We start from the raw sequence: 14,637 nt of genomic DNA, 5'->3' as shown, positions 1-14,637 counted from the left end.
AAAGTATTTTATAAAGATCTCTGGGACCAGTGAAAGGTGGTTTTCAGGCCAGAGCACTTGAGTGCTCATTGTACTCTGGCAGGCCCTGGCGCTTGGCAGGCGGCGCTTGAAATGTTATTTGATCTGGTTGCGAGATAGAATTGACTAAGGTTACACTTTTCCTTCCCCTGGCTGGTGAAGGCGATGCCTCAATGTAGTGTTCAGTGACTTATTTAAAGACTTAACCTACATTCATTCACTGTAGGAAGGGTTCCAGAAAGAGGCTATTTAAATTTTTGTCTTGTTTTTTTGTGGTTTTGCATTTATGAATTGAGGCGAGAGCTGACGTAATGTATGTACCACTTCCTTTGTGTGTGTATGTTGTGTTTTTTTTTTTTTTTATAGCCAGTGTTCCTATAGGATACGTTCCAGTCCGCGTGGTTGTGATTATTTCTGAAATGCTTGAATGTATACATATTCCAGATTCAGGTAACTTCAGCTGTGTGCCAGTTTATTGTTTACATTGTGTATGGGGGAGGTGAAGAGTGTCACCCTGTCAGTAAGGGTCAGGGAATTGCCTGTGTATTATGCAGACGAGCTTTTCGTTTCAATTAGTGCAACTGTGTACAGCTGTTAGGTCAGAAATCATTGGCCGCCCCTTCAGGGTGGTTTTATCTTACACCGGAGGTTTTATGGACTTGTCTGGCTGTGTTCCTTGATCCCTCTCCCATTGCCACTATGCTTGCTTTTAAGCAAATGATAGAACAAGACAGGCTTTTGTTTACTCATGAAATAGTTTACTTGCTGGAGATCTATTTTTGGTTTTGAGGAAATTGGTAAAACATGTAATTTATTAGTAGGTATGACATTTACTATTCTTTTCCAAGGTCAGAGGGTTTTGTTTGCAATTGTGTAGTCTGAGTAGCCAGTGGAACCATCCATTTTAAAATGACATAGGAAGCCAGTATTTGAAACTCCGTCTCTCCCCCCCCCCCCCCCCACACCCACCCAGCCACCCTTACCTGGTTTTTATTTGCTATTCTGGGGTTAGTTTGTAAAACAGTAATAACATGGCTAAACTGTTTCTCCCTGTCTCTTACCTCTTCTTACATTGTAACCAAAGGACTGAGGGAGCCATTGACTAACAGCAGCTTGGCCAAGAACTGGGTAATTAATAGAAGGGTTTAGAAATGTCTGTCCAGGGACCCGTGTGACCACCTTTAAATTTTAAAATGAGTTTTTGGCTCCACGTTATTGGTAATTATTTCAGATTGAGTAGCTTTGAGTGTTAGAATATAGGACTGTGACAAAGCCAGCCTTTTCTGGTCATAAAATAGATTTCGATGTGCATGACACATTTTTTTTTCTCAGTAGTCTGGTCTCCTTACTGTCTGCCTCTGTCTTGAGGAAATACTCACCATCACAGGCTTCTAAGACTGTTCCCTGTGTTTCTTAAAAAGGAGCAAAAGCCACAAACAAAATGGACTGAAATCTGTTTATACATAGAGCCTTTTCCAGAGCCCCAGTTACTGATAGTGGAACAAGGAGATGTGTTGTTGGGAGGACTGCTGGAGCTGGGGAAGGGAGGTTGGCGTAGGCGGAAGTATTTTTTAACCCTTTGGAGAAATGGGTCCTTCTCAAAATTACCTGGAATGAGGAAAGAGAGTGCAGCATTTTCTAAAAAATATCCTAATTTCAGTTAGCCTATCTAGAAAATGTTTTCTTTAATTAAAAGAAATGAAAATGTTTAGATTGACAACAGCAACTGCCGAATCCAGGGAAAAATGGAAGTATCCTAGATCTAAACAGGTTATTTCAAAAGTTCATTCGTAAATTCATTTTTTTTGAGACCATATTTTTTGAATCCAAATTTATTAATGGTGATTAGGGTCATAGAAGTGCCCTCCAAAATCTATTCAGAAATCCTTGATATAGTTGATATATATTTGTAATGGAAATAAAACAATAATGTTGGCATTTAATTAGCAGAAAAAGCGTAGTTGTACTCAATGTTTAATGCTATACGTGGAGCTCTGCTGGTCTGATGAATCAATTTTTTAAGTACAGCTTGGTGGTTAATAGCTGGGCTGCCTGAGTTCAGTTCCGAGCTTTACTGCTTACTCACTGTGAGACTTATATAATATGTTACTTAGCCTCTTTGTGACCAGGAGGAAAATGATCAGTCTATTTCAGAGGGTGGTACAAAATTCTTAGGAATATGCCTGGCACATAATAACAGCTAATACTTAATATAGTGAGCACTAATTCTGCTCTAGGTACTGTTTTAGTTGCTAAACAAAAAAGAACGAAGCCCCTTAGAGCACTTACATTCCAATGGAGGAAGACAATACAAATTAAAGGGAACATGAGGATTCCGTGCAAAGATAGAACTTTTGGTCATGGTAGTGATTTTTAGAAGCTGAATATGGGAAGTTTAACATCACCCTTTAAAGCACCAGTTTTCTTTCTTGATAAAATGTGTCTCATACAACTAGATGGTGTATTAGCTTGCAGGTGGAATAAAGGCAGAACAGACTTTTTTTGGTAAAGGAAAAAAATGGGACAGCAAAAACTTTAAAGATTGTGATTTGTCAGTTTAAGTGTTCAACAGCAGAAGAGGAATGTTGACTTATGCCCATTCATAAAAGGAAATATTATGCAACCATGAGTTGAGCATCCGACTCTTGATTTTGGCTCAGGTCATGACCCCAGGGTCCTGAGAGTGGAGCCTGCTTGAGATCGATCTCTCTCTCTCTCTCTCTCTCTCTCCCTCTCTCCCTCTCTCTCCCTCTCTCTCCCTCTCTCCCCCTCCCCCCTCCCCCTCTCCCTCTCTCCCCTCCTCTCCCTCTTTCCCCCTCTCTCTCTCTCTCCCCCTCCCTCCCTCCCCCTTTCCCTCTTTCTCCCTCTCTCTCCTTCTTCTTCTCCTGCCCCCTCCCCCACTTGCTCACTCTCTCTAAAATTAAAAAAACATCATCATGATATGAAGAAGCCTTAATGTAAATCCCTGTAGAAAGCCATAGAAGCCAAACTGTTTATGCATCGTGATTCCAAACTCTGTGTACAGCCAAATGTATTCAGAGGTTAAGAAAAAAGGTTAGAAACAGATAGACCAAATGATAACAGTGCTAATCTTTAGATGATGGAATTATGAATAATAACTTCATTTCCTTAGTATTGTTCTGTCTTTGCATACATTATTTAATCTTCGCAGGTTTAAATTCCTCTTAGGTGCATACTAGGTAGCTGAAGTTGAGAGATTAAGCAGTTTGATCAAGGCCTCTCAGCTAGTGCGCGGGGAGGCCAGGATTCCATGCCAAACCCTGACTCTATTCTTAATTTGACCAACTCTCATCCTAGGAGAGGTGACCTTTGTTAAAGGGCCTCCCTGGCCCTCTCCCCCACAGATGTGGCTCACATGGCTTTGAGATGTATCTATGCAAACCAGAGAGCACTCACTGAATCTCACGTAGGAGCTAGTGCTGAGGTCATGCGTGTACGTATAGTTACTAGAAAAGAAAAGCCAACATGCTGGCAAGAGGAAGAAATGGAAGAACAACTTGAGAGAAGGAGGTCTGAAAGGTACAGACGAAAAGCGCTTCTAAGTGGGCGGTGACAGGACACGTGCCTGTTCTAGGTCCTGGACTAGAGAATGAGAATTATGCAGAAGTCTATGCATAGAAGAAAACTATGCAGGAGTCAGTGGAACCTTTGACAGTTTGGTGACAGCAGAACGCCCAGGAGGTAGAGAGGATGGCCAGTGTTGAAGTGAAAGTAGTTTGCCTTTGCTCAGAAAATGTGGAGGAGTTTGGCAGTGAGAGAAGGAGGTGCCAGAAGGTGGCTGGAAGAGGCCGCAGGTTAATCACAGTCATTGGTTGATGTTTTAAAGAGGTTAATGGCAATGGCATTCTGTAGGTAGGATTTTATGATGATTAATGTGACAGTTGTATTCAGGTTTGGGGATAAAATGAGGTAATGGATGTGAATCACTTCAGAAAGTAGAGAACATCTTAATTTCAGAGGATTAGTTAGAAGTACCTAGGAAGAGTTAAAAACTCTTTAAAGTATGGGAAATTCTTTACAAAATTTAAAGTATTTATGCCAGCAAAGATTTGAAATAATCACTTGGTTCCAAAATTGAACAATTAGATCTGTTTCTCTTGTCTTGTTTTCCGTAAACTGAATGAGCTTTTGTAGTTGTGGTTTTAAAAAAAGGGTCAGTTTATATATGACTGAGCTTCAAAGGAACAAAATAGCGTGAATATACTGTGCATCTGAAAGATTGTTTAAGTCAAAAGCCTCCAGATGGTGTGTGCTGCTGTGTTCACAGCTGTATTTACTGCAAGCTCACCAGATTATCTACTAATAATTTAAAAATAGCTGGTTGGAAACAGTGGTATATTCAAGTCTCTGCTGGTTTGGAACCTCAGCAGCAGTAGTGACTTCACTTGTATGCCTTTCGTAAATGCCAGTTGAAATTACTTACTTCCTTTTGCTTTGCCTTCAGGATTTCTTATTTGGGGCAGCTTGTGTGTTGCATAAACAACCAGAGTGCTCATATACAGAGGCAGATAACCAGAAGTATAAAAGAATTTTTTTTAGTGTTTATTTAGTGTTTGAGAGAGAGAGCGTGAGGGGGGAAGGGCAGAGAGAGAGGGAGACACAGAATCCGAAGCAGGATCCAGGCTCCGAGCTGTCAGCACAGAGCCCGACACCGGGCTTGAACACAGGAACCGTGAGATCATGACCTGAGCCACAGTCGGACGCTTAACCTACCGAGCCACCCACGTGCCCCAACCAGAATTTTTTAATGTGATCTCTTAGGAGCCAGATTGGAGAACGGCTCTTGATTATCTTTAAAAAATGTTTTTGTTGTTTTACTATCCTTCTGTCTTTTTAAATGGTTTTAAAGTGTTACATATATTGAGTTGATATCTTACACATATATAACGTTACATAGAGAACTTTCTGTATTTTTTGGAATTACCAACAAATACAACAACAACAAAAAAGCCCTTCAATACTCAAATCTACTTCCCAGGATAAAGGCTTTTTTTTTTTTTCTCTTACAGAGATTTAGTAAATGTTCTTTTGGAAGGACATAAATTACTAAATCTTAAATTTTTTGACCATACATACAATTATTTATTTGCTTAGTAATGCATAAATTAAATGTAAAACAGAGGAAAATAGTTTGAATTTATCTAGGAATTTTAAATATGTGACAGGGCTGGTAAGAAAGGCATACACATTTATTTATTAATTGACTAAAACTGCATAGAAAAACATATCTAGTTTGAACCTTTTGAACAATTATTTTTCTAGTTTTGGTTTTAGATATTTCATTCTTTTGTCTTTTTTTGTGTGTGTGGATATTTAAAAAAATTTTTTTTAATGTTTTTTTATTTTTGAGAGAGAGAGACAGAGACAGAGAGCAAGCAGAGGAAAGGCAGAGAGAGAGGGAGACACAGAATCCAAAGCAGGCTCCAGGCTCTGAGCTATCAGCACAGAGCCTGACATGGAGCTTGAATTCGTGAACTGTGAGATGGTGACCTGAGCTGAAGTCAGACGCTTAACTGACTGAGCCACCCAGGTGCCCCTGGATATTTTAATAATTAGGAAAGTTAGGTTGAAGAGTTTTTACCTGTGTATATATTCTTTCTTTTGTTTTTTAATTCCCCCCTTATTTATCCCCTCTTCTTTGATCATCTACCCAGGCAATCTCTTCTTTCATAGGCTGTGCTCTTTCTGCAGAACGTAATTCACACACTGAATAGGTAAGGGAATACTCAGTCGTGGGATGTTCACCTTTTTTGTTTTTTAAAAACATGTTAGATGTCCATGGGAAGAAGTATATAAATTAGTATTCACTCTCAAGTATGTTGGGGACAGAAGCAATTTACGTTTTGATCTTTGAATGGAAAGGAATACTAAAAAGTGCTGAACAAATGTAATGTCCAAAGCAGTTTGGCTTTTTTCGATAGTCATTTTCAGTTTTCTCAACAGGTTTGGGTTGATTGCATAAACATTTGTTACTGGATGAGTGATTTTATTGTATGTGATACATTAAAACATTAAAAGAATTAAAGCCACTATTTAATAAATTCAATTAATAGACTTTGTTTTTTAGAATAGTTTTTAGTTTATGGGAGAATTGAGTGGAAAGTACAGCAAGTTCTCATATGCTCCCTCCCATTCAGTTTCCCCTATTAACATTTTGCATTAGTGTGGTACATTATTATGGGTGGTGAACCAGTGTTGATAACTTCTTATTAAACTAAGGTCTATAGTTTATATTAGGGTTCAGTCTTCGAGTTGTAAATCCTGTGGATTTTGACAAATGTTTCATAATCTATCTACCATTACAGTATCACACAGAGTAGTTTCATTGCTCTAAATACACCTTGTGCTCCACCTCATCGTCCCTCCCTCTCTCTCCAAGCCCCTTGCAACCACTGATATATTTGTCTCCATAATTTTGCCCCTTCCAGATGCCATATAGTTGGAATCAGAGAGTATGGAGCCTTTTAGATTGGCTTCTTTTGCTTAGCAATAAGCATTTAAGAGTCCTCAATGTTGCTTTGTGCCTTGATAGCTTCATTCTTTTTATCACTGACAGTATTCCATTGTCTGAATGTACTACATTTTATCCATTCACCTGTTGAAGTACATCTTTGTTCCAGATGTTGTCAATTATGAATAAAGGTGTTACAAACATTTTTGTGCAGGTTTTGTGTGGAGATAAGTTTCCAGTGCATTGGATAAATACCAAGGAATGTGATTTCTGATCGTATGGGTAACAGTATGTGTAGGTTTGTAAGAAATTGCCATACTGTCTTCCAAAGGTTCTGTACCGTTTTGCTTCCCAGCAGCAGTGAAGGAGAGTTCCTGTTGCTCCGCATCCTTGCTAGCATTTGGTGTTGTCATTATTTTGGATTTTAGCCCTTTCTGTTTATTAAAAAATTTTAAATAACTACTCATTTCTCGTGTCAACTGTGTTGCAGTTTTGATTTTCTCTCCCACTTGCCTTGGAGAGGGAGAAATGAGAACCATAATAAATATTATATATTACATGGGCCCATTTTCCATCCTGTAGGGGAAAGGCAAAACGGTATAAATTTAAGGAACAGTATAACCTGATTACACTTTTTAAAAAATGGGCATAATTCTTGTATAATGATGTTATTAGTCTATTGTTCATGTAAAATGTAGTATTAATTTTTCACTGATTCTATGCAAGTGTTATTTCCCCTTAGTTACCCTGTGTTCTTTATTTTGCAAAAGATTTCATTTTATTTTTTTCATTAAAAAATTTTTTTTTAATGTTTATTTTAGAGAGAGAGAGGGAGGGAGAGAATGAGCAGGGAGGGGCAGAGAGAGAGGGAGACACAGAATTCTGAAGCAGGCTCCAGGCTCTGAGCTGTCAACAGAGTCCGACGTGGGGCTTGAACCCAAAGACCATGAGATCACAACCTGAGCTAAAGTCGGATGATTAACCTATTGAGCCACCCAGGAGCCCCCAAAAGATTTCATTTTAAAGGGAAAGGGATGCTTTGAATTTTTTGAAATCCATTCATTCTGCCAAAGATCCCTTTTTGCTAATTATGTATAGATCTGAAGATTTATATTAATTTCTTTACTGTAAAACCGTTTATAGAATGGGCAAGGCACTCAGAAATAGGGAAGATTGGAGGGGCACCTGGGTGGCTCAGTCAGTTGGACGTCTGACTTCGGCTCAGGTCATGATCTCACAGTTCATAAGTTCAAGCCCCGTGTCGGGCTCTGTGCTGACAGCTCAGAGCCTGGAGCCTGCTTCAGATTCTGTGTCTCCCTCTCTCTCTGCCCCTCCGCCTCTCACGGTCTTTCTCTGTCTGTCTCAAAAACGGATAAACATTTAAAAAAAAAAAAAAAAAGAAAAGAAATGGGGAAGATTGGATTCTGTCCTTGGAGTTTATATTTAATAATTATTGGAGCAGTGACTATTTGAGGGCGTATTATGGGGCAGATGTTGTGCCCTTCCGAGATGAAGCTGCAATTACTTCCCAGCTACACTTATTTAGAGCAGTTTTGACTTTGCATGTATCCAGTTACTTACTAGAATTTAACATCAAATTAACTCTGCTCTATATCTACTCAAAGTTTTGGTTGTGAAGATGATTTGGATAGGCTCTCCTGGGGTTGTGCAGTTGATTAATTCCTGTCAGGAGTTCTTAACTCTGTGTTTATCAGCGTCTGGACTGAGTATCAGTACAAGCCATGATTTTTCCCTCAGAGCAAAGTTAGTGAATGTTTGGCTACTTATCCACAATACCCAGTCACGGTAGTTTATGGAACTCCCGAATCCCATCCCTGGACCTCTCCATCAAGAACTGTTCTGGTGAGCCCTAAACCTCTGTTTGAATTACCTTTGCATTTCTTCTTTTTGGCAGATTTCCTTCACTTGAATAGTGTGGTGTGAGGCCATTGACGTATATGGAGCCCCGTGAACTTGATGTTTGTGTGCCCTGAATAGTTCATCCAGGAGCTTGTGGGCTCTTGTTCACCATGGCATGCTGTCCTTAGGAGGACCAAGAGGAGAAACTTCTCAGCTCTTGGTACCAGAAAGAACGACCCCCCTGAGCAATGTGGTTTGCTTTTAACTTACGGATTTAGCATCCTGTGACTGATCAAATTTCCTCTAAGCTATTTGCTTATAAAATTTTGGCCACACGTAAGGAAGGTATAAAATGAACCCGAACACCTCATTCATGGTTTCAGTTTTTTTCTTTTTTTTTTTTTTTAAAGTTTATTTATTTTGAGGGGGGAGGGACAGAGAAGGAAGGGATGAGGGGTGGGGGGGGAGAGAGAGAGAGAGAGAGAGAGAGAGAGAGAGAGAGAGAGAGAAAGAGAAAGAGAAAGAGAATCCCAAGCTCCAGACTTGATCTCATGAACTGCTAGATCATGACCTGACTGAGCCACCCAAGCACCCCGGTTTCATCTTTTTCATCTCTTTGCTCCAACCCCCTGCAATTTTCCTTTGTCCCAAGGAAAAGAGAAGCAATGCAGGAGGTGTAGTTACAGTTCGAGCTCTGTAGCCTGTATCACCTGTGAGACTTGCCGTGTGACCTGAGGACACACACCTCTTTCACTCCTGTGTCCTCAGAGTCCTTTTCTATAGATCATGCCTACTTTGTGAGGCTACTGTCAGGGCAAGGGGAAAGCTCTTAGAGCAGTATTTTGTACAGGTGGATGCTGAATAAATCTTAGCTTTGTTATCATCTCCTTCCCTCATCTATTTTAAGTTTTCTATTGTATAAATCTCAGTAAGCTGCATTAAGTAAGACCCTTTTAAAAGTAAGATAGCCTTGAAATTTTCCCTGCTTCCTGTTTGTTTTTTATACAGAGGTTTAATTTCTGTCTAAAGACAGTCATTAAAGAAATTATATAGGAGAGTGCTGTGGACTAAATTGTGTTCCCCAAAGTTACACTGGGCTCTAACCCCCAGTGTTTTGGTATTTGGGGGTAAGGCCTTTGGAAGGTAATTAGGTTCAGATGAAGTCATAAGGGTGGCGCTCCATGATGAAAGAGACCAGAGCTCTCCCTGTCCCCTTCTGTCCCCCCCCCCTCCCTCCAGTCCCCCCACACACATTGTGAGGACACAGCGAGAAGGCAGGGAACCAAATAGGATGGAATCTTGATCTTGGCCTTCCCTGCCCCCAGAACTATGAGAAATAAATTCCTGCTGTTAATGCCACCCAATTTATGGTACTCTGTTATAGCAGCCTGAGCAGACTAATACGGAGTAAATTTCATACATACAGAGCAAAAGGTGGTCAGTGGCTTATCGCAGCAACGGAGCTTTCCCAAGTGAAGTGGGGATTATGCTTCTGTTTGCAGAAGGCTTTACGCCTACAGGACGGCCTTCCCCAACCTCTGGTTGGGTCCTCATAGCTACCTTATGAAGGAAACAGCAGATGCTGGCTTCTCAGGTTACAAAATGAGAGAGCCAAGCCTAGAGAAGTTAATTGAGCTCCCTGCATTCACAGTATCCATTTTGGATGTGGCTTAGCCTCTTACTAGCTATTTTTTCTTGCGTCTCTATCCCTTGTTCCTCCCATGACCATTCTAATCTTGGCAGTTCAGTCTTCTAATCTTTTGCTTTAGAAGGAACATAACCTTTATTTTTAGTCTTTGTTAGGAACATTATTTTCAAAGTGAAAAGAGATACCTCCCACTTTTTACATTTTAACATGGGAATTGAAACATCTATGGTGAAATTGTTGAATTTATCTTTCTTGTCTCTGGGAGAGTTTTTGCATTCTTTGGCCTGCTGGTTAGATTTGAAGTATAAAATTTCTGTGAAGTATCATAAAGCTAAAAAATGTGATGGTACTTGAAATAGTACTTGTGACATTTTATCCTTTTATTTCGGTCGAAGAATTGATTTGCATTCGGTCTTGCTGATGAATGTCTAGAATGTAGGTGTTCTTTGGAGTTATCCAGTCAGAAGACTGCTTGTGTTCATTTTAGGTAAGGTGATTTAAGTATGTCTTGAACAAAGGAATGAAACAGGAATGTTAGAAGCTATAAACTCTCAGTAGTTAAAAAGGAAAAAAAAAATCCAACTCACAACCCAACCCAAACTCCACCTTTCATTCTAAAAGAATTCTGGATCCCTGCAAAGTTTAATATTTATGAGCTGTCAGGACATACTGTATTTGCTCCATTTCACATTAAATTTTAACAGAGAAACTAAAAAAAAAAAAATCAATTTTTCATATCCTGATGATAAAAATGATTCATTTGAGATGAAAACCCTGGAGTACATTTAAAAAACTTTATTGAGATAAAAATTCCATAACAGGCAATTCACCCTTTGAAAAAGTGTACAAATCACTGGTTTTTAGTATATTCTGAGTTGTGCAACCATCATCACAGTATAATTAGGAATAGATTTTTATTTAGAAGTTTCTGGTGATTGATTGAATACTGCTAGGTAATGTTTTATGTGTAAATTTGTGCTTCTGTGAGTAAGAATATAACTTAACTCTCTATAGCTTTACTCTTACAATATGTAACTGACTGAAGGCATTCAAAGGCAGCTTTTGTTCACAGTGATCTGACAGTGGAGTTAGCTGTGGCCCGAGGCTATTCAGTCCTTTGCTGACTGATGACTCCTTTAAGGTAGATAAAGCAGTTATGAATATGGTGTGAAAATGGGATGTAGTCTCTTTCAGCGTATTATTTGGAGAAACTGCAACTTTTCTAGAGCATTGTTCTACATTTGGTGCACTCAAAATATGTTAGACATTTGCCATTTTCAGCAGTTTGTGTTAAAGATTTTTTCATTTGTTAATAGAAAGGCAGCCAGCCCTTCTGTCTCAGATTAGGGGAATTTCTTAGTGTTGATTCCCAGATGGTTCATAAAATTCAAGTGGGCCCTTAGGCTGCTGGGTAATCATACTTTATTTTCCCAGTCCATTCACTCACCCAGGTTCCTAGATGACTCTGTAGTACTTTCTTCTTTTCTCCTTCGTCCCGTCTTCATGCTGGGTTGCCCGCTTCAGTGAGAAAAACCAGTGCAGTCAGAAGGAACGTTCGCATACACCCACCACCCCATTGACTACCTTGCAGCATAGACCCCGCTTGCCTGGCTGCATGTGGATGGAACAGCTGTTCTCAAGCTCTCCGAGGGCCCGGCCAGCCCAGCCCTCGGAGATGCCACCCTCTGCCCTTTCGAATCTTTCATGTTTCAGGCTCTATTGGATCATTCCCAACAGCATGCACACGTACTGCTTTTCTCCTAGCTTAAAACAGAAAAACCCAATCCTCTTTTGGCCCCACTTCCCCTAATGGCTTTTGCTGGTTTCTCTGTGCTCCTCTTTGCAGCAAAGAACTCAACAAGAATTGTCTGTACTTAATTTCTCCAGTTCTCTTCTCCTCTCTCAGATCAATCCATCACCCATCATGCCAGAAGACTGCTCTGGTGAAGATAACTGCCGGTTTTTCTCTGCCTGGAATATATTTTCCCAGAATTCTGTGTGGCCTCGCGCTGAAGTCTCGGGGTGGGGGTGGGGGGACTATATTGACCCCTGGTCTCTGCTCACAGTTCCCCTCACTCTGCTCTGTTTTTTCCCTGGAGTGTTGTCCTGTCACATAATACTAATGTATTTGTTTCCATTGCTTATTGTTCCTCCCACTAGAAAATAAAGCCCTGAAGGGCAGGGATTTTCATCTGTGTGGTCCACTGATGTATCTCCAGCATGTGTAACAATAATTGGCACTGTTATAATAGGTGTCTGATAAATAATTTGTTGAATATCTGCACTGTGCTCTAGGACTCAGGGCTTTAAAACCGATTTAAATGAATGTAACCCAAACTTTTATCTCTAGTGCAGACCTGCTCAGCTGCCTACTTCACATCTCCACTAGAGGTAGGCTGGGGCAACCTTAGATCATTTAGTTTCACCTGGCACCTTGAAAGCAGACTTCAGAAGAGTGAGCAGGAAACAGTGGGTGCTTTTGGTGGGGTATCCTGTGGGGGGAACAAGGCTTTGGGGAGCCGTGAGACGTTAGGCACAGGAAAGCTCGTAGGAGAGGAAGCGTAACTACCTTTTTGAACGTTGAAAACAGTTCTGAACAGGACTCTACCAGTTAAAAGACGGTGTCCATTATTTAGTTGACGTTAATAACTTTCTAATTGTGGATTCCCTACAACCATTAGTTAGTAGTTTACTGTTTGATACTTGGAAATATGATTTTTAGCTTTCAAAGTAAGGAAGTACGAATATTTGCTATGGAAACTTTGATCTAAAAATATTTTAATTGCTATGTACTTAGCAAATATAAAATATTTTTTAGAAAGCCTTTCCATGTGTAATGGGTAAAATATTGGATTAGGGGATGTGTACTGAAAAGTTCTTCTCAGGATCGATCAAACCAGCCCTCTTAAAATCCTAACTTCAAATGTAGGGTTTTAGTGAGCCACGGAGTTAGTGGAATCTCCTCCATAAAGGCCGATCAGGTCACATGGCATCATAATACTGAGGTGGCTTTCTTCAAATTGGGTTTAAGTTGGCAGTTACATTTACTAGCTACCAGTAAGTTATTGGATTTCTTGCTCATGAAACTCTTTGAAAGACTCTTACCCTTATAGATTAATGTATGTTAGTAGTTGACAGGACAATGCCGGGACACTGTAGGCAGACTTGTGAGGTAGAAAAATTACTAGTGATTTATTTTCTACACACTCAACGTACACACAGTTTAGTTATTTCTCTAGGTGATGATAGAGATCAAAGGAACTTGCAATCATGTTTTCTCTTTTTCGGAACCAGAGAACCAGCAGAGCAATCCCATTTAACTTAATTTAGTGCTAGTGGTATCATAAAGGGAATGAAACTGTGATCACACCGTGCGAAGACAACCCGACTGGTCAGTGAAAAAATTTGTTCGTATTTGGTAGATGGAGCAAAGATGGAGGAATTTGCCTGAAGTGGTTACTTTTTAACTAATTGAATTTCCTTTATGCCTCCAGAACATTATGCCTCCAGAACAGTGCGTTAATGTAGGTCTGTTTTTAACAGTTTAGTATGTGGTAGGTCTGTGATGAACTATAAAGAGAGAGATCCAGTCCTTCGTTTACAAGTCTGATAATACTATCTTTCTTTTTTGGAACACTAAAATACTCCAAACTTCCTCCTCAGCGTGGTCTCTTGAGCGAGGACTGTGATTCCCATTAAACGGGTGAAAATAGCCGAGAGCTCGGGTTACTCCACTCACTGCCCCTCGATACCTAGTTTGATTTCCGTGTTAATGCTATCTCTTCTACATCACAGCCCCCAGACTTAGTGGAGTGGATGATAAAGAAATCAACAGTGGACCACTGGCAGAGAGATTTCTATAGACCAAATGTGATAGAACAGGTAGAGAGAGGGAGGGACCGAAAGCTTATCCTTTGAATGGGGTTGATTTCGGTAGATGCCTTTGATGAAGTTTTGGGGTTATGGGGGGTTCGTTGGATCCGGAGCTCATGGCCAAGAAAGAATTCTTGAGGACGTCTTTGGTGCAAAAAGGTGATTTTATTAAACCATGGGACAGGACCCGCCCGGGGGCAGGAGGAGCTGTACTGTAAGTGTGGGGGGTGACCATTTTGTAGGGGGGGGGGGAGAGTTTCCAAAGAGACTTTCACATGCTAAAGACTTACTGGAGGCCTAGCTGTTGTCCAGCTGAGGTGGTTTTTCCCTCTAGCAAAGCATTAACATTAAGATAGTAGCGAGTTCCTGGACTTCAGGCGATAATGGGATCACCTTTTTTCTGGTAGACTGGTGGAGACTTAGCAGTTTAACCACTTGGTGTTTGGTCCTTTCCTGTTTTGGGGTAGCCTGGAGTGTCCGAGGCATATCATAAAAGTCCCGCCTGGGGGTGTGGGGCATGGGGCATGCCCTTAGCCTGCACTTTGCCCTCAGCTTGCCCCACGCCCCCTCCTCACTTTGACCTTAGAGAAGATCCTCAGTAGGTTTATTTTGGTCATATCTAAACATATATTTTTTCTTTGTGTAAGGGGTGTATTAGAGAATTGTTTTGAGAGGTAAGATAATTTCACTGGACTTTTTCCAGTACTGTGTCTTTAAAAATGAAAACATTTAATCTCATTTCAGTTTTTCAGTTTCTCAGGAGAAC

At 40.3% G+C, this 14,637-nt stretch overlaps 1 protein-coding gene and 1 long non-coding RNA gene across 6 annotated transcripts in view; one reads left to right on the top strand and one right to left on the bottom strand.

Moving 5' to 3' along the window:
- Window positions 1-14,637, top strand: part of RERE (arginine-glutamic acid dipeptide repeats) — a 422,829-nt gene that overhangs the window by 119,387 nt on the left and 288,805 nt on the right. The window lies entirely within an intron of this gene.
- On the bottom strand, window positions 10,848-11,952 carry LOC122240904. Its single transcript, XR_006220686.1, has 3 exons — window positions 11,873-11,952; window positions 11,446-11,516; window positions 10,848-11,132 (listed from the first exon to the last, which is right to left on the bottom strand). It is a non-coding gene; the product is annotated as an uncharacterized LOC122240904 (long non-coding RNA).

Source organism: Panthera tigris, chromosome C1 (genome assembly GCF_018350195.1).
Source record: "Panthera tigris isolate Pti1 chromosome C1, P.tigris_Pti1_mat1.1, whole genome shotgun sequence".
Lineage (NCBI taxonomy): Eukaryota > Metazoa > Chordata > Mammalia > Carnivora > Felidae > Panthera > Panthera tigris.
Note: the sequence above shows the minus strand (reverse complement) of the source record. Positions and strands in the feature narration are given on the sequence as shown.